Here is a 20,584-nt window from a genome sequence, read left to right on the forward strand (position 1 = left end):
GTCCTAGGCAGATACAGTGCGGCTACTGCTAGATATACAAGAGAACATGGGAACGGTGCAGTAAGGGTGTGCATGGAGGCCTATAGATTACAAGCCTTGTGCAGCGTAGAACTATGGGGATGTGTAAACTGTAACAGCCTTCCTTTCATTGAAAAGAAGTTCATGAAACACATCCTGGGCCTACCTATCAACGCATGGAAACACATCTGCAGGGAAACCTATCAATGCTCTCGACCTTCCAGTACCCATGGAAGCAAATCTGCAGGGGATCGATTCATTGATTGCTAAAAACTGATGTGTTACTGGATTAGAGTCTGGACGGAGAGAAGCCATAGTAGATGTGTCGTCACAGGAGGGAGGTTGTTCTTCACCATGGTTTGCCTACATTAAGGGAAAGCTCCATACCATTGGGTGGAATGACTATTGGAGCAGGCCGGAACAAATGAACATCCAATCCAACCTTAGCACAAAGAGATCCATTAATGCCAAATCTCATGATGATGTAGTGGTATAGGTCAGAGGAGCGGGGAGTTTCAGAACCTACTGGCAAATCAAGCGAACACTAGGCTATGAACAGTATTTAGATCATTTAAGGCCCAAATATTTGAGAACACTGTGGCAATAAGACCCTCTGCGGCGGGCCAATACCGCCCCAGGTAATGCCCCCGGGGCCGTAGTTAACAAAGCCCCGGGGGCATTACCGTGGGCGGTATTGGCCCACTGCCGAGGGTGTTATAGCCATTAGTACCCCAGCCCGTTAGACTGCCAACGCTGCCATGTTTCAAAACAGAAAAAAAATAAAGTTGAAAAAAATTGTTGCCGGGAAAGGGAAAATGTAGTCTGTTTTCCCTTTCCATGGTGGCCATCGGGAGCAGAAGCGCTGGGAATAGAAGTGTTTCCAGCGCATTCGCTCCAAGAAAAGAAGAAAAAAGAAGGTAATTGGGGTGAGGAGGGAATAGTTTGTGGGGGAAGGGAGTGGAGAAAAAAAAACGTACCCGAGTCCCCGGCGGGGGACGAAGGCAGCCTCCAGCCATGGGGAGGCTCGGAGCGGGGATTGCTCTGTTTCGAGCATCCTCATTGGCTAAGGGGTTGCCACGCCCCTTTCCGGGAACAAAGTACATGGGACGCACAGCGTACACGGGAATACCGTATGGTATGGCTCAGAAAAGAGCCAATCCACCCGTTGTATTCCCGGTATATTAAGCTACGAATTGGAATACTGCCAGTAGCCGTATTATGTAACAAGTGGAACATCGGTAACTCAGTGAAATGCATTCATTGCAATTATATGTATGCATCCAGCGGACTGGACCTGGAGTGGTTAGAACTCTGGGCTTGAAGTTTGCACAAAGGATTGACTTGAGTAACTGGTGTTCCGCGCAATCTAGTGACTGTGTTTTAGTTGGATGCGGGTCCACCAATTTCTCTGCCTATCTCAGGCGCTGTAAATATATTCCTAGGGGGTGGGTTGAACTGAAAATTAATACTTTAAGTCCCCATCCTCTGGGCATTGTTCAGCCTTATAAGAGACTAGCTACAAGCTTCTAATTGAAGTAGTCGAATTCAATTAGTTGATTAACTGTTACAGTTTTGCTTTGCTCCCCTAGTCGTACTATGAGAAACGCGGATCAAAGAACAATACCTCTGAGGGATCAGTTAGGCTGGTGCTACTGTGTTATTGTTAAGTATGTTTGTTTGTATGTTCAGTTGTCTGTCGCTATTATATTTGTCTTTGTCACATGTATGATTTATGTAATGCGCCCTGATGCCTGAGGGCTACAGCGCTATATAAATATAAAAATAAATAAATAAAAAAATGATAGAAAGCATTATACACTTCATGCTAATTTGCCTGCTATAGTTGGACCTAGGTAAAATATATTTGAAATCATTATTTCTGGCCATGTCACTAAGAGGGTCTACCCAAACTATTGCACTTTGTTATGAATCAAATGATGACCTGGCGGCACACTCGCTGGAAGACTACCTCTACAGGGCATGGATGAAGAGCCGAGCTAAGATAAGGCAAATGTGCCCTGCCAGAGCAACACATTCTAACTAACTGCTACCTTGCATCTCATCCTTTTTTGACTTTCTTAAAACATGTGTTGTATGACTGCGATGATATCGAGCAACGCTGCAGGGCCTGCATCATACACTGCAGGGCAAAGCTGTCAAGTGAATTGGATCGAACGTTGTATCCTGTACAGTTTAACCCTAAAACCAAAGCTACGTTGACGCGCGACGTCAGAGCAAATGGCACTGTATAGAACTGCACTTTACTAACTGGCAGCTGTATGAGGTTTGAAATGCTTTTTAAACACCTGTGTATGAAATGGTTTTTAATATCTGTTTACTTAATGCAATCATTGTTTGTTTGAATTGTTTACTATGATGTATCTATGAATGTGTATTCTTCTATGGCCCAGTGCCGAAATAAAGCTGATTTGAATTGAATTTGCTGATGATCTACTAATATATGTTTCCGATTCCCAATAAAACATAACCCCAATGGTTAACACAGTGAAAGAAATGTCAGGCATAAAAATCAATTGGTCTAAATCCCACATAATACTGTTAACTGCCAATACCCCCTACAAAGTTGATAGCAGGGATTTTAAGTAGAGCACCGGGAAAGTCAGGTACCTGGGTACATGGGTGTCCCCAGATTCAGACGCACTGTACAAGTATTCAGTACAAAAAACAAGGAGGGGTGTTGGTTGCTGGTCACCTGAACAGAAAAAAACGTTTTCACTACAGCTACCAGAATCCTTTGAGTCTAATTAGACACACCTGCTCAACAGCCTCCCTGATGATTATTTGAGATAAGAAAGCGCTAGGAGGAGAACAACTACAGACCACAGAACTGCAGCTGAGGGATTTAACCCTGTTATTACTGAGTACCTGATTTGCAGCAAGGGATCTAACCCTGTTATTACTGAGTACCTGATTTGCAGCAGAAGGGATCTAACCCTGTGAATATTTGTCCATTTTGGGATTTGACCCAGCTACTTATTATATTTTTTGCAACAGGTTCAATTGACCAGGACCGGGAGTGCGCGCCTCGCCCACCTTCTTTTTTGTACTGAGCACTGTACAAGTAGAATCGAAAAATTGATAAACGCTCTCTTATCACTTATGGCAAGAATATCCCTCATAAAAATGGTAATCTTACCGAAGCTACTATGTTCATTGTAAGGTTCCCATTGCAATACCTGAGGCGTATTTCACCAGGTTGAGATCTCCAACTGCTGAAGCGTATATGGGCTGGAGGGCTGGCGAGAGGGGCGTGGCAATCACTAACATTACCTATGGGTATGCCAGGGTTGGAAGTCCCCAGTGTTGCAATATATTAGCAAGCAAGGAGCTATAGAGAGAGCTCCAGTTTCTCCCGTAAGCTCGACCGGGGCTGGTCTAAGCTTACCCCAATTCGTGCGGACATGTATTAATACGGTTAGCATGGCCATTTCTTCACTCTGCAAATTGCTAAAAAAAAATGCCAAGGTCATTAAATATATGTTTTGACAGATTGTACAATATTGGACTATCATTCGATAGGGGCATAACTTCAGAGCTAGCAACATTGGGAATCGTCAAGCGCAAGGATTTATTTAGGGCTGGCGGGTTCATCTGGCTGGATGAAGTTAGAGGAACAGGAGGGACCTCATTCAATGACTCGCTCCTATGCACAAGGCAGCAGCGCTGGGAGGTGCCTTGCCTCCTCCCCACGGTCCCTATGGCTCCAATTGAACATTCCATTGTCACATACTTGCTGAGAGCCTCGTCTCACAAACATTCTATCTCCATACTATACCAAATGGAATGGAATGGACTGGAAACCATCCCTACAGCAAAGATAAAGTGGGAGAACTTTCTGGGAAAGTAATCCCTGACAAAACCTGGTTCAATGCATGCAAACAAATTAAGAAAGTCTCATTCAACTACAGACATCCACTAATCCATTTTCCTGCACCAAGTTCACTACACCCGCAAAGATGAACCCAACCAAAGATATGAAATGCCCCAAATGCCTGAAAGTGAAAACAGACTTTAGCATGGATCTGCAAGCTTATAGCAACATTCTGGAAGGAGGTGTTGGACACGATCAGTGCCATTGTTGACTCACCGGTGCCAGTTGAACCCGAAGTCTGGTTACGAGGGGATTTCCAATAGATGGACAAAGAAAATCAGGCAATTTGTTGGGATAGGGTTGCTCCTAGCAAAGTGCCAAATGATGTTAAAATATATGAGCCCCTCAGTGCCACGACAGAAATAGTGATTTGATAACATCCTGTTGTGTAATGAACAGGAGGAAATGTACAGAGAGATGATGGCCCAAAGTTCTAAACCGAGAAACATATGGGCAATACTCAAACCCTACTTATATCATGCACAGACAGCCGGCGATGGCCAGTCTCATCATGGGGTCTAAGATATGAACTGTCATGTTGTCACCACAGCAGACCGATAGGTACAATAGCTCAGGCACATAACCCATACAGCAGCTTTGCAGCCACCCAAGGAGAGTATAATAATGTCAAATGTGAGAAAATACGCTTAAATTTCGGTTCACTAAAATGGCAGGCTCTGGGAGGAATACGTTGATGTTTGTTGTCTTGTTTACTGAAGAAATATTGATGTATACCAAAATGAGAGTGCGGACAGTTCTAAACATTGCCCAACCTGGATTGATGTGTCATGGCAATTTTTAATGGTGCCTGATTTCCTATGGAGTCCCAGCCATAGTTTCGTTTCTGGGGTAACCAAACTCATGGCGCTAGCCAGACCTCTCACCAATGATTGTACGGAGTTATTTGTGATGGGTCTTTTTGTTCTCTTTACATTTGGCTATCCATCTGGGCATGCTTTATAGTAAGATTGATGTAAAAGGTGATCTACTAAGTGCAAGAACATGTGATTGAAGCGCGACCTTAGGAAAGCAGACCTGATGATTATATTTTAGCTTGTTTTTATGAGACTAAGTTGTCCTTAGAGAGACTTGCAAAGGTGGGGACTGGTCATTAACTTTCACTCAGAAGGCCTGTTCCTAAGGCTTTTTGTCCTGGGAATTGTATCGGTTTTTCATGATTAAAGGCAAACACAGGTTATGCATTCCAGATGGTCAATGCACATCTCCTGGGAGTCTCATTCTCCCCCACATGGGAACCTGTATTATGGGGGGCTGAAGTAAGTCAGTTTGTCAGAGATGTCCTAGGAAAACTATCCAGCATGGCCCCAAGCCAGCCATGAGCATCTTTTGTTTCTGTATTCCTGAAAGGCCTATTCCCTTCTAAGGTAATCAAGCCGTGTGTGCCAATGCAAAACACCATACTTTTTCATGTGCATGATAACATAGGCATGCCTGTGTATACACCCACAATTGGCAGTTTAAATAAAACATAATCTTTTCTCGAGTATAAACTTTAGAATCTGCATTCTGGGTAATTTCCTCAGTACAGCAAATGGTGCTTCTTTGGAAAACATGGCAACATCCTATAAAATCACTGGATACTTTTCTCAATTTAAAGTGTATTCTGTAACAGGCCATGTTCTCCTGTTCGTTTGATTACATTGATGAGACATTTGGGCTTTGGTAGTTTTGTGTGTGCAGTTCCATGATTGGTAGGGAATAAAGCAGTATCTGTTGAAATGTAATGCTGCTCTGTATTTCACCAACTCTTCGAGTGTGTGTATTGTCAATCACAATGTTCCAGTGTGGTAGGCACAGTTCTACATGAATACAGAGTGTGTTATTATTTCCTGTTGTCAAGCTATTCAGAACTCAGTCTTTGGGCCAGTTTACATGAGCTCCTGGTATGTGTGAGACTTTCTTATATTTGTAGTGAGCTGTCTCTTGAGGGAACAGGCGATTACTTCTATCACACAAGTGCACCGTGTCGTGGTAGCTTGTGTGATGCAGAAGTCACAAATAAAGTGAGGCATTTTTGTGGCGCTGCCCTCACTTATATTTTAGACCCTCTCCATGTCTCATTTTCTCCCTACATGAAAGCATCTTGCCCACGCTTGAGAGAAGCAGACCAGTTTCTCGGTATCAGTTTTCTAACTTTCTTACTAAACATATAAGCCATATCACTGCATGACATTCCCTTTGTCTCTAGTCGTCTAAGCGTTTTATCTTCTTGTCAATACTAAGTGTGCCATGCAGCAAAATGTGTACCAAATGGCAGCAAAACATTTTCCTAACTTTCCATAATTCTCAATGCTTTTCAGATCTCGCAAGAAGAAATTTAGGGAATTTGATGATCTGGAGCAAGTACTTGGAAAGCCCGGCCACTCTTTCTGAAAACATCTGGGAATATCTTGGGCAGTATTACAGGAACTTTGCCAAATTGCAAGTCCAATAAGCACCCAGGGTGGGGGGAGCCAGCCAATCGGGTTCCTCAGATCACAGGCTGAATCCCACAATCCAAGCCTGTGTTCCGAGCAACCTGAAGGCTCCTCACACCCACCCCAACCATCTCCCCGCCCCACCCTCTAGTCTCTGGTGCTTTCCTTCCTCACGCTCTGCTGCCGCTCCGTGTCACTGTCCACAATGGAAATGGAAGAGGGGCACAGCATGAAGCCCTGCTTTCCATCTCTTGGTAGCCATCTTAGATAAGTATTTTCTTAGAATGAAGGAGGCGCTACAAGCGTGTCCCCTTCATTGAAACAAGATGCATTGCTGTCAGCACACCGGGTTTTTGGATTGGGTGCTAATAGCAATAAAACTGCAATCAGCACGCTGGATCGGGTTACCACCCAATCCGGCCTGCAGGTTTTATTACTTTATTAGCACAAGGGCAAAAATTCCCCTAGTACAAAAAAATATACATTCTTTCAATGCATTTTTGTACCAGGGCAAAGAATGCTGTCTTTGTGAAAATATTCATTGAAGTAATGATTTTTGCACCAGGACTTTTTTGGCCACTTGCACCGGCGCAAAGTTTCTGTCATAACGGCTTTAGGGCCGCCACAGGTTAATCCAAGAAGGATCACATCTTTGAGCTGAGAAGGAAGGCCCACTGGCTCTGCATTAAGCAGAGAATCATCTTTAAAATCCTCTCCCTCACCCACAAATGTCTCCATGACCTTGCTCCCCCTACCTCGCCCCAAGAATATCCCGACCAACCTCCTCTAGGCCTTCCAGATCTACCTATACCAACCTGATTTCAATCCCTAAGAAATGCAGATTTTGTGCGGGCGGCACCAGCTGCCCAGCTTTAGCAGCCTTACATTGGAATGCCCTTCCCACGCACCTCAGGGCGATCGACTCTCACCTGACCTTACGCAAAGCCATCAAAACCAGGCTGTTTGTCTGACCCTCCTGCTTGACTGTGGCCTGCATGCCAACGGCACATGCAACTAACTATGTTCTGATTCTGCAACTAATTACCTCATGTTCTCCATGTATACACTTAAGTACACTTTCTTGTTCAGCGCCTCGATGCCTGCGGGCTGTAGTGCGCTCTATAAATGTAAAATATCAAATAAATAAATAAATAAATAGCCCATGCATTTTAACTGAGGAGATCAAAGATGGTGAAAAGGGGGAACACAGGGCCTTTATGATAGAACAAAAAGATTGATGAGGCAATAAAAACGTTCATGCATTTCAGTGCTATGAGCCAGTAGAATCCACGCAGGATTTTGCGCCCATGGTACATCTAAAGTATTATTAACTGCTTTAAAAATAATAAGAAACTGCGATTCAGAAAAGCAGGTATTCCCAATTGCAAACAATCTCCAGAAAACCAGCATTATCAATAACAGGCTGGCTCAAGGGAACAAAAAATAAAAATATGCAACATTTTATGTGTATATAAAAACTGGCACGGACACCAGTTTACCCGTATTGCATTTGATAAATGCCTCTCCAATGAAAGCGGAGCCCCTACTAGTTGAACCGGAAGTGTTCAGAAGACAACACAAGTGAATGACACGTGGCTAAGTGGACAATGGTCACAGCTGCCGTGTAGCAGGGAATCTAAAATTAAAAGGCAGAAACAGAAATAACTGTGCAATCCATACGGAGAGGGGGGTGTCTCGTAATGATCCGTTTATTATTTAGCCAGCTGTGTGTGGGCGTTCTGTCAGCAGAAAAAAGTGCCACTAATCCGCGCTTTCATCCCACGACAGCCATTCAGATTGGTAATAGCGGGTTCTCTTCGACCAAGAAAAACCCGTGACTCACGACGTCTTAAAAGGCCAAAGGAATCGGAAGTCATGTTCCAGCTGCAACGAAAGGAGGGTATTTTGACAGGGGGTTTTGAATGCTCATGTCCTGTGAATGGGACTGGTATTGGTGCAGCTTTCGAGGAATATGTATATTAGAGAATTAAACGGTTTCTCTCGAAGACCAACGAGTTTCATATCGTTAGAAGTGAACCCTCGTGGGTGGGTGCGCCATCATCAACAACGTTCCTTCGAGAACTTCACCAGATACAGCTGGAGACACCTGTTGTGAACAGCAAGATACTTCAAAACTATCGAGCAAGGATATACAACAATATTCCTGTAAGTGAGTTGGATGGGGGCGAAGAACTCTGCCTCTGTGTTTTTTTTTTAAATGAAGGTACAACTGTGCAATTGGAAACCTAAAAGTACTCCTTTGTTTGCTTGTGATATTTTTATAGGCAGCTATCCAGGTCCTTGTTGCATCACCATTGCACTGCGCAGTCTCAGTACAGTGGTTTTTGGGGAGGGGGCGCGCTTTGTGCCCCAGTGTGCATTGCAGCATTCGAGTCAGCACATTATTCCGGACGTTGTTGTGCTCTGGTCTGCTGCAGGCATAGTGCACTGTGGACGCAGGACATATGTGTCTGGACCTCACTACAGCGGTGCCATGCCCGTAGGATGAAAGGCGGTCCTCTAGGCACATTGATTTCATCATGTTTATAGCAGGCAAATCTGGGGGACCGCCACTATCTACAATGAGCAAGTGAGCTAAAGGGGAATGCAAATAACATGTATGCTTTTACAACCAATTTGTGTGAGATAACATTTTGATTCGTGGATGGGGTGAGGTGGCATCCACCACTGGGAAGAAGGTATGTGTTTCCGGGCTGGAAGGAGAATTGGACTTGGGGCCTCAATGCTGGGAGATGGCGTGGCTCTGTCCCCTCCAGCAGGTCTGGCACATACGGACTGTTTTCTTATGGCATAGTCTTTGGATGCATAGGGTGAACCTGAGGGATTCTAAGAATTGTTGCACCTGAAGGACAACATAGGCACATGCTCTTTGATTGCCCCAGGGCCCATATATTCTGGGATGGCGTATGGTGGGCCATTTCCAGACACTCAAGCAACCCATCCTCTGTCCTGGGAGAGTAATCCTGGTTGCCTGGGGTTTATCCAACTGATCTGATCTTCGGCATGGTGGGACATTTCTAGACCCACTGACGTAACCCTTCCTTTGTCCTGGGAGACCCTAATCCTGGGCGGCTTGTTTTTATCCAACTGGCGACCTTTTCATCCAATTGTGGGTCTTCGATTTAGGTCCATCACATCATCAGTGATAGAAATGCTGCCACCCCAGCCTTTGTGGTGGAGGGTGCAGGATTGGTCGGAGTGATGTGGGTGGGGCGGAGCTAGGTGTAGATTAATTTGGGGTGCAATGAATGTCAGATGCTGGCTGCTTTGCATATAAACACAGTACATTTCAGGCACTTAAGAATGGCCACCAATTTGACAAATATGTCTGTGATTGTAATTTAAGCATACAATCCTGAGCATGTAATGCACTGCACACTGGGCGCGGTGCATCTTTTCATCTGTCACAATACTCGCACTAATAGTAACATATCTCTCAACTCTAAAAGCCAAATATACTCCTTTGGACCACTTCAGCATTCAGCCATGGGACGGCGTGCAGAGCAAAGGACAACTTTTCAATGTAGCTTGTGAATCACTGCATGCCACCGGTCTCCTTGAGGCACAACTTAGAACAGCCACAGGATAAATTGCAGTCGGGCAGAGAGCTTTCTCAACATGGGGGATTTGGGCTGTTGGCCTCCACAGAACAGTACTCGGGCAAGACACATTTTGCTCCGTCTTATTCACGGATCATGCTTTTTTGCCCGAGTGCCAATACCATGCACAATAAGACTATCAGAACTAAATATGAAAAACTGGTTAAGAGCTCGGAAAGGCTCCCTATACCAGAAAGACAGAGAAACCATGCTGAAGGCCATTGCCTCTAAATATTCCGCTCAGACATGGTCTTTGCTCAATCAGGAGCACTTGGTCACGCAAACCTCGGTTCAAATTAACGGGGTTTCTGAACAGTAATGGATGGTCCACTTTTCAGCTCTATACGCACCCCTCCAATCTGCACTTGACGATCACTTCAAACCATTACCCAATGAATTTTAATTTCAAATATCTGAGGAAGACATTCTATACTTCATCCAGAAACCTAGTCAATCGCGAGCACCAGGGCCAGATGGCTTGAGCAACCCCATGTTAAATAACATCCTGAAGCTTGGGCCACAATCCTATACAAATCTTTTCACATATCAAAACATAAATCGCTTACCGACAACCTGGGGACATTCGATAATAATACCCATATTTAAGAAGGGCGATCGACAATCTCTTGCAAATTACAGGCCAATTGCCCTGCTTGACTGTCAAGACCGGTGGGGGGGTCTGTACTTCCGCTCTCTATATGGTAGAGGAGAGGCACAGAGGACCCCAGCCAAGATTCTCGATTGTGGTAGCAATGGACGAGCAATCAAGGCCTAGCTTCTCAGGAGGTGATGCAGGCTGGTTCTTAAGTACAGTGTATCCCCAAGCCCCCACAAAGGAATGTCCACACACTGTATTACTGAAAACACAGTCTTTATATAATTAATATTCAAGGGTTATGTACACTTATCACAACAACGCACTTTGTGCTCAGGAAAACCAATAATGATAAATATCTACAATTCTAAAGTGGTACCACTAATATTAGACCTCATAACAGTGCATTCACAATACTGTAGCAATGGCACGCGGATCAATAAGAAGGAAACCAGCAATAGAGAGAGGAGAGATACCAGAGGGTTGAAACAATAGGCAGAAGACTGGCCCTTGCTACTGGACACAGTTCTGTGTGGAGATCCCCCCACCTGGGCAACCTGTAAAATAAAGAGATATAACACAAGCCCAGTCCATATATTGTTCAACAGTCTTATTCTCTCCTACAATGTTTTTACCCCCCCAATGTACCTGGTGGAGTCGAGTTCTTCGAAGAGGCGTCGACAGATCCTTCTTGAATGACCCCCTTTAAAGCAGGAGTCACGGATCGTCGAGAGGCGTCGAGAAACGTCGAAGACCTCGGGGTTCGGCGACGGGGAATCGACGGCCCTTCTTGAATGCCTTCCCTTTCAAGCGGGAGGCACGGGGCGTCGAACGTCCGTCGACAAACGAGGTAGAACGATGTCGAAGAGGCGGCAGCTTCGTCCGAGCGGTGCTCGTCGGCGTCGGGGCGTCGGCGTCCTGCAAGGCGGAGGTGTGCGGGGCACCTCGATGACAATAGTTCTGGACCGCAAAGATTGTAGAGACGGGAGCCCAGCAAGGGCGTCGAGTCGCTCGAGTCTTTGGGGTCGTGAGGTGGCGGGAAACCCACCGGCGGATTCTCCTCGGCGCGTTGGTCGTCCTCGACTTTCTCCGGCAGGACAAAAGCGGTCGACGGTGCGGACGAGGGAGTCCTTCGAGTCAAATGTTCTTAGGCAAGGAGCGGACGGCTCCGGTCGTCGGCGGCTCGGCGTCAAGTGGTTCCCACGGCTGGGCAACACAACTTCGACGGGCCTCCAGCGGTTGCACAGACCTGCGAACCCTGGTCGACGGCAATGGACTTCGACAGCGTCGATGTCCGGGTGCTTTACTTCGGTCTCCTCGGCAGTCCCCTTCTCCGGTCGGCAGCCTTTCGATGGTCTGGCGTCCAGGGAGCTTCGGCGAAGATTCAGCGGTGCTCGATGGTCCCTCGGAGCACGGGAAGAGGGCGCCTTACCAGGTCCTCTCTCGGGTCAGTCCTCGACGATTTCGACAACCTTCAGTTCCGTCGAAGCAAATGCCACAGCAAGTCTTCTTCTTCCAGCTGGACGTCGAGGATCAGCAAATCCAGTTACTCTTGAGTGGAGACTCAGCTTCTGAATGCTTCTGAACAATTTCCAGTGGTGAGAGGTCCCCAGATATACTATTCTGTCTCTCATCCACACTGCTGGCACACACACAGCAGCCAATCACACAGAAGGGCATTCATGCAGTCAGTCAGCCAATCAGGCACACAGTGCATTCAGGCCACACTCCTCCCTTTCAGACACTCACAACAAGGAATGTGGATTGGGACAAGTACCCAGCCATTCAACACTACACACTGCATTCAGGCCAGTTTCGGGCAGGGCTGTCTCAGTCTTTGTCTCTCATGCCAGAAACCAGACAACCACAACAAGGAGTGTATATTGGTCACACACTCCATTCACCCAGGTCCCACCCACAGGAGGTACCCATAACATACAGTCACTGGGAAGGCTCCAGTCAGTCTAGCTGGGCCTTCACAACAACACCATATATGGAACTTCCACCCAACAGCCAGCCAGGGGGAAGGGACAGAGCCAGGGCTTCCCAGGACTTTGGGAAAAACAAGACAACAGGCAATAGAAAGCAAGAGGCCACAGGGGCCATCTTGTTTCTATCAGGAATCAACTGATCCCAATGGCAGGGCCTGGGTATCCCAAAATGGAGGACACCCAGAGCACCTGTCAAGTTTAGCATGGAGCTGCCACCAGCCCATACCCTGCTCTGTGGGCCACCCACAGGTGCCCAAAAACATACACTAGGGGCACAGGGTTGTACCCCTACCCATGGGTGCCATAAGGGTATCCCATGGGTCTGTTCACCAAACCAAAAGAGAGCTGCACTGCCAGGAGTCCCTCATGGACTCCTGGGCAGAAAACATGACAGAACACACGGTAAAAACAGAAAAAGGACAAGGATTCAGAGGCCCTTTCCCTCAGATGCATTTCCGGCATCACAGTCGCGCCCCCCCAGACTGAGGTGGAGGGTGCCTAATCTCCCACGGGATAGACACCCTCATCCAGACGGTCAACATACCTTCTGGAAAGGCCATCTGCATTATCGTGACTCTTCCCTGGTCTGTGCTCTATGGTGAAGTCTAGCCCTTGTAGGCTAATCGACCACCTGAGCAATTTCGGATTCTCACCCTTCATCTGCATAAGCCACTTCAGGGGCTTATGATCTGTTTGGACCTTGAAGGTGGACCCCGTAAGGTAGGGCCTAAAACGCCTAAGGCTCCAAACTATACTAAAACATTCCTTTTCAACAGTAGCCCACCTAAGTTCTCTACCCTTGAGTTGTCTACTGATGAATATGATAGGATGTTCTCTCCCTTTGTCATCTAACTGGGACAAGACAGCTCCAATTCCGGTGTCGCAGGCATCCGTCTGGACGATAAAGGGTCGGCTGTAGTCAGGCGCACTCAACACAGGTGCCCTACACAGACTTTCTTTCAAGCCATCAAAGGCCCTCTGACAGTCTTCAGTCCAATTAACCTTCCTAGGCTGTTTGGGTGAAGTTAGAGCTGTCAGGGGTGCAGCTATGGTTCCATAGTCTGCCATGAAATTGCGATAGTACCCAGTGAGGCCCAAAAAGGCTCTCACCTGGGTTTGAGTAGTGGGAGTCTCCCAGTTCTGTACGTCCTGTACTTTACTGGAGAGAGGTTGGATTTGACCCCCTCCTACCTCATGACCAAGATAGGTAACTTTCCCCTGAGCTATCTGGCACTTGGTGGCCTTGATAGTGAGGTTAGCCCTTTTCAAGGCCTGCAACACCTTATCCAGATGTGTCAAATGCTCTTCCCAGGTGGAACTGTAGACGGCAATGTCGTCTAAGTAAGCCACACAGAAGGCTTCCAGCCCACTGAGCGCATGGTTGACCAATCTCTGGAAGGTGGCAGGGGCATTCTTCAACCCAAAGGGCATGACCCTAAACTGGTAGAGTCCCTCAGGTGTGGAGAATGCCGTCTTTTCCTTGGCATGGTCCGTCAGAGCTATTTGCCAATAGCCTGAGGTAAGGTCAAAGGTGCTCACAAATTTGGCAGCACCTATAGTGTCCACGAGCTCATCAGCCCTGGGCAATGGGTGCGCGTCAGTTTTGGTGACGGCATTGACTCCTCGGTAGTCCACACAGAACCTCCAATCCTTGGTACCCGCCGGGGAACTTGCCTTGGGGACAAGGACCACTGGACTGGACCAGGGACTGGTGGAGGGTTCAATAACACCCAGATCCAACATCTTGGCGACCTCAGCCTGGATGTGGTTTTTGACGGTATCTGACATACGATAGCTCCTGCTTTTGACAGGCACACTGTCACCAGTGTCAATTTCGTGCTTACACCACGGTGTAAGGCCCGGTGGCAGTGAAAACAGAGGGGCATACTGCTGGAGCAAAGCCCGGCAGGCCCTCTGCTGCTCTGTTGTCAAATCTGGAGAGAGTTGTACTCCCTCCACTGAGCCATCCTGAGGGTTGCTATGCAGCAAATCAGGAAGGGGCTCACTCTCATCCTCTTCTTGCCCTGAAGCTAGCAAGAGACATGAGACCTCTGCTCGCCTGTGGAAAGGCTTGAGCCTGTTGACATGGAATACCTGGGGGGCTACCCCAGAGGCTCCCATGTCCACCAGATAATTGACTTCGCCCATCTTGGAGATGATCCTGAAGGGTCCAGTCCACTTGTCTGCCAAAGCTCTAGGCTTGGTAGGCTCCATCACAAGGATTTCCTGTCCCGGAGTCCAATCCACTTGCGAAGCTTTCAGGTCATGCCAGTACTTATTCAATTCCTGGCTGGCCTTGAGATTTGCTGTTGCCTGACCCATCATTTGTGTCATCCTCCGCCTGAGGCCTAACACATAGTCCCCCACTTGCTTGGCGGGACCTGGAGGGGTGGCTTCCAAGCCTTCTCGGATCAAGGCGAGGGGCCCCCTCACAGGATGTCCAAAGAGTAACTCAAAGGGGCTGAAACCAACACCCTCTTGAGGTACCTCTCTGTAAGCAAACAGCAGGCATGGCAGGAGGAGATCCCATTTCCTCCTTAGGGGCTCTTCCAAAGCACCTAGCATGCCCTTGAGAGTTTTGTTAAATCTCTCAACCAGACCATTGGTCTGGGGGTGATAAGAGGTGGAGAACTTGTAGGTTACCCCGCACTCTTTCCACATGGTTTTCATGTAACTAGACATGAAGTTGGATCCTCGGTCAGAGACAACCTCCTTGGGGAATCCAACACGGGTGAAAATGCCCAGGAGAGCCCTGGCAACCACCTTGGCAGTAACAGTCCGAAGGGGTATTGCCTCAGGGTACCTGGTGGCATGATCTACCAAGACCAGGATGAACCGATGTCCACCTGAAGTGGGAGGGTCAAGGGGACCGACGATGTCGATGCCCACCCTCTCAAATGGTGTGCCAACCACTGGGAATGGCTGCAGTGGGGCAATGACCCTGCCTCCAGTCTTGCCAGACAACTGACAAGTTGGGCAGGTCCTGCAGTGGGACTCCACCTCTACTCCCATCCGTGGCCAGTAGAAATGGGCAGAGAGCCTCTGCTTAGTCTTCTTGGTCCCAAGATGACCAGCCAAGGGCACCTCATGCGCCAACTGCAGTAGGAAGGGCCTGTAAACCTGGGGTACCACCAACCTCTTGCGGGCACCAGGTTCGGGCTTGGGAGGGTGAGCTCCTTGTTAGTGAGCCCACCCTCCCAATAAATCTTGAATGTCCTAGGCACTTCACCTTGTGCCTGGGACAGGGCCTGTTTCCTCAGGGCCTCGAGAGAGTGGCACTCTCTCTGTCCCTTACAGAAGTCTGCCCGGGAGGGTCCCCCTTCAGCTAACAAGCATTGAAGGTCGGGATGATCCTCCGGGTTGAGAACCTCTCCCACAGGAGAGTCTTCTGTCTCTTCTCCCACAGGAGTTGAGTTTGGGTTTTCCACTGGACCCAGCCCGTCCGGAGCATGGATCCCAATGGGTGCTGTCGGAACAGCAGGAAGAGAAGGTGTTCCCTCCACAGAGGTGGCCTTCTTGGTCTTCCTTCTTCCTGCCTTAGGCCTCGCCTTTGGCTCGGGTACCTGACTCACAGCCAGACCCGGTGTCACCTGTGACCTAGTGACTGCAGCAGCCGTCATGGGAAGACCATCCGAGATCAACCCCAACTCTACTAGATCATTTCCTAACAGAATGTTAGCAGGGACATTGTCCTGAACCAGGACAGGAAGCTTTGCTGTCTTGTCTCCAATCATGAGTGTGACTAGGGCTACAGGCGATAATTTGGGAGGCCCACCAGCTAACCTGGTGGTTCTCAGAGGAGCACCTACATAGTCCTCTGGCTTGAGCAGGGTCCTGTCCACCACTGTCATGCTTGCCCCAGTGTCTCTCAAACCAGTAGAAGGCTGGCCATTCAAGAGGACACTTCTCAAAAACCTACGGGTGTTCTGCGGGATAGTTGCCAGTACTTCTGCGTACTGGTCCCAGGCCCCAAGGGACACTAAGGAAATCTCTACCGGAGCACCAAATGTGATTCCTGTAGAGGAGGGGAGGACAGTGGCCTCCACCTCAGCCACGGGGTAAGGGTAGGTCAGGCTGACAGCCTGTACTCCAAGTGCCTTACCTTTACACTTGGGGTCACCCCTTTTGTGGTCCAGAGCCCCACAATCCCAACAAGTGCCAGGAGTGCGGGGTACGGTACTGGAACCACTGGGAACCTGCTTTGCAGCAGGTGGACCACTACTCTTATTCCCACCCACAGAGGACTTATCCCCACTAGATTTTTGGGTCTTAGGAGAGGAAGGTTTTGGTTTACCCGACTGTGATTGCTTTTGGGACTCCTCAGCTTTCTGAGAGGTCCCCTTTTCTTTGTCCTTGTCCTTCCCACTGGAGTCCTTAGGGGACACCCGGTGGGAGACCCACTTGTCAGCCAACCTAGCCAGCTTAAAGGGGTCCAAAATGTTCTGGTCAGCCACATACTGACGCAGCTCTGGTGAACAGGCTTCAGAAAAATGCTCAAAAAACAAGAGGTGGGACAACTCAACAAAAGTTTTCACCTTGTAACCGTCAATCCACCCCATCATGTTCATGTGCGCAGTACTCACCCAGTCAACCCAAGACACATTCTCTCTTTTCTTAAAATCCCTGAACCTTTTAAGGTATTGGGTAGGTGTCTTGCCAAACTTGGCAATCAAAGCAGACTTCATACACTCATACTGACCCCTTTCTTCCACACTCAGCTTCAGAATACAGTCATATCCAGTTTGAGGCACTCTGCTTAACAAACACTTAGCCCAATCTCTTTTATCTACATCATGAATTGCACAAGCCATTTCAAACGCTTCAATCCATTGGAGGATATCTGAACCCTCCACAAACACACCAACCAAATCTTTCATAAACTTGGTGGCTGGGGACCTGCCACTCTCAATTGGTCTAGCTGAAGTCTCCACTCTAGCTCTCTCTAGCTGGATTCTCTGACATTCAGTGTCCTTGTCTTTGAGCGCAAGATCCCTATTCTTGAGTTCCACTTGCTGTGCCAGCTCCTCTTTCTTAAGCTCAGCTTCTATTTCCAACTTGCGATATTCAAAGGCCAATTTCATCCTTAATAACTCAAGTTCCATGGAATTGCTGGGGTTTGGAACAGAGGCAGCAGGAATGGTGGCATTCCCAGAAACAGATTCAGCGACAACCCCAGGGGCAGAGTCCTCACTGGTTGCATCCCCCCCTTCATCAAGGGTTTCACCATCAGTCTGGTAGTCCACCAGGGCAGCTATCAGCTCAGCCCTAGACTTATCCACAAAGTCTAACTCCCTGGCTTCACAAGCACTCTGGAGAGCCTCTAAGCTCATCCGAGTCAATTTACCATTTGCAATGGGCTCCATTGCCTGTAATGCAGTTATTTGGTACACACCCAAACCTTAATCTAATAAAGTGCGGATATTTTGTAAGTGGCACGGTTATACACTGAGTCTTAAAACCATAAGCATCCCACCGCTGCCACCAGCTTGTCAAGACCGGTGGGGGGGTCTGTACTTCCGCTCTCTATATGGTAGAGGAGAGGCACAGAGGACCCCAGCCAAGATTCTCGATTGTGGTAGCAATGGACGAGCAATCAAGGCCTAGCTTCTCAGGAGGTGATGCAGGCTGGTTCTTAAGTACAGTGTATCCCCAAGCCCCCACAAAGGAATGTCCACACACTGTATTACTGAAAACACAGTCTTTATATAATTAATATTCAAGGGTTATGTACACTTATCACAACAACTCACTTTGTGCTCAGGAAAACCAATAATGATAAATATCTACAATTCTAAAGTGGTACCACTAATATTAGACCTCATAACAGTGCATTCACAATACTGTAGCAATGGCACGCGGATCAATAAGAAGGAAACCAGCAATAGAGAGAGGAGAGATACCAGAGGGTTGAAACAATAGGCAGAAGACTGGCCCTTGCTACTGGACACAGTTCTGTGTGGAGATCCCCCCACCTGGGCAACCTGTAAAATAAAGAGATATAACACAAGCCCAGTCCATATATTGTTCAACAGTCTTATTCTCTCCTACAATGTTTTTACCCCCCCAATGTACCTGGTGGAGTCGAGTTCTTCGAAGAGGCGTCGACAGATCCTTCTTGAATGACCCCCTTTAAAGCAGGAGTCACGGATCGTCGAGAGGCGTCGAGAAACGTCGAAGACCTCGGGGTTCGGCGACGGGGAATCGACGGCCCTTCTTGAATGCCTTCCCTTTCAAGCGGGAGGCACGGGCCGTCGAACGTCCGTCGACAAACGAGGTAGAACGATGTCGAAGAGGCGGCAGCTTCGTCCGAGCGGTGCTCGTCGGCGTCGGGGCGTCGGCGTCCTGCAAGGCGGAGGTGTGCGGGGCACCTCGATGACAATAGTTCTGGACCGCAAAGATTGTAGAGACGGGAGCCCAGCAAGGGCGTCGAGTCGCTCGAGTCTTTGGGGTCGTGAGGTGGCGGGAAACCCACCGGCGGATTCTCCTCGGCGCATTGGTCGTCCTCGACTTTCTCCGGCAGGACAAAAGCGGTCGACGGTGCGGACGAGGGAGTCCTTCGAGTCAAATGTTCTTAGGCAAGGAGCGGACGGCTCCGGTCGTCGGCGGCTCGGCGTCAAGTGGTTCCCACGGCTGGGCAACACAACTTCGACGGGCCTCCAGCGGTTGCACAGACCTGCGAACCCTGGTCGACGGCAATGGACTTCGACAGCGTCGATGTCCGGGTGCTTTACTTCGGTCTCCTCGGCAGTCCCCTTCTCCGGTCGGCAGCCTTTCGATGGTCTGGCGTCCAGGGAGCTTCGGCGAAGATTCAGCGGTGCTCGATGGTCCCTCGGAGCACGGGAAGAGGGCGCCTTACCAGGTCCTCTCTCGGGTCAGTCCTCGACGATTTCGACAACCTTCAGTTCCGTCGAAGCAAATGCCACAGCAAGTCTTCTTCTTCCAGCTGGACGTCGAGGATCAGCAAATCCAGTTACTCTTGAGTGGAGACTCAGCTTCTGAATGCTTCTGAACAATTTCCAGTGGTGAGAGGTCCCCAGATATACTATTCTGTCTCTCATCCACACTGCTGGCACACACACAGCAGCCAATCACACAGAAGGGCATTCATGAAGTCAGTCAGCCAATCAGGCACACAGTGCATTCAGGCCACACTCCTCCCTTTCAGACACTCACAACAAGGAATGTGGATTGGGACAAGTACCCAGCCATTCAACACTACACACTGCATTCAGGCCAGTTTCGGGCAGGGCTGTCTCAGTCTTTGTCTCTCATGCCAGAAACCAGACAACCACAACAAGGAGTGTATATTGGTCACACACTCCATTCACCCAGGTCCCACCCACAGGAGGTACCCATAACATACAGTCACTGGGAAGGCTCCAGTCAGTCTAGCTGGGCCTTCACAACAACACCATATATGGAACTTCCACCCAACAGCCAGCCAGGGGGAAGGGACAGAGCCAGGGCTTCCCAGGACTTTGGGAAAAACAAGACAACAGGCAATAGAAAGCAAGAGGCCACAGGGGCCATCTTGTTTCTATCAGGAATCAACTGATCCCAATGGCAGGGCCTGGGTATCCCAAAATGGAGGACACCCAGAGCACCTGTCAAGTTTAGCATGGAGCTGCCACCAGCCCATACCCTGCTCTGTGGGCCACCCACAGGTGCCCAAAAACATACACTAAGGGCACAGGGTTGTACCCCTACCCATGGGTGCCATAAGGGTATCCCATGGGTCTGTTCACCAAACCAAAAGAGAGCTGCACTGCCAGGAGTCCCTCATGGACTCCTGGGCAGAAAACATGACAGAACACACGGTAAAAACAGAAAAAGGACAAGGATTCAGAGGCCCTTTCCCTCAGATGCATTTCCGGCATCACATTGACTCGCCTGGCAAGATATTTGCCCGCTTCATTTTAAGGGATTTCAACGAATGGGAGAATAGAACAGAGCATTGTGACCCCTTCCAAACAGGGTTTGCTGCAGGATTGGGAGCTGCCATACATCCTATGACAATTACTGCCTTAAAA

The sequence above is a fragment of the Ambystoma mexicanum genome, chromosome 5q (assembly GCF_040938575.1).
Source record: "Ambystoma mexicanum isolate Mex_15411 chromosome 5q, UKY_AmexF1_1, whole genome shotgun sequence".
Taxonomy (NCBI): Eukaryota; Metazoa; Chordata; class Amphibia; order Caudata; family Ambystomatidae; genus Ambystoma; species Ambystoma mexicanum.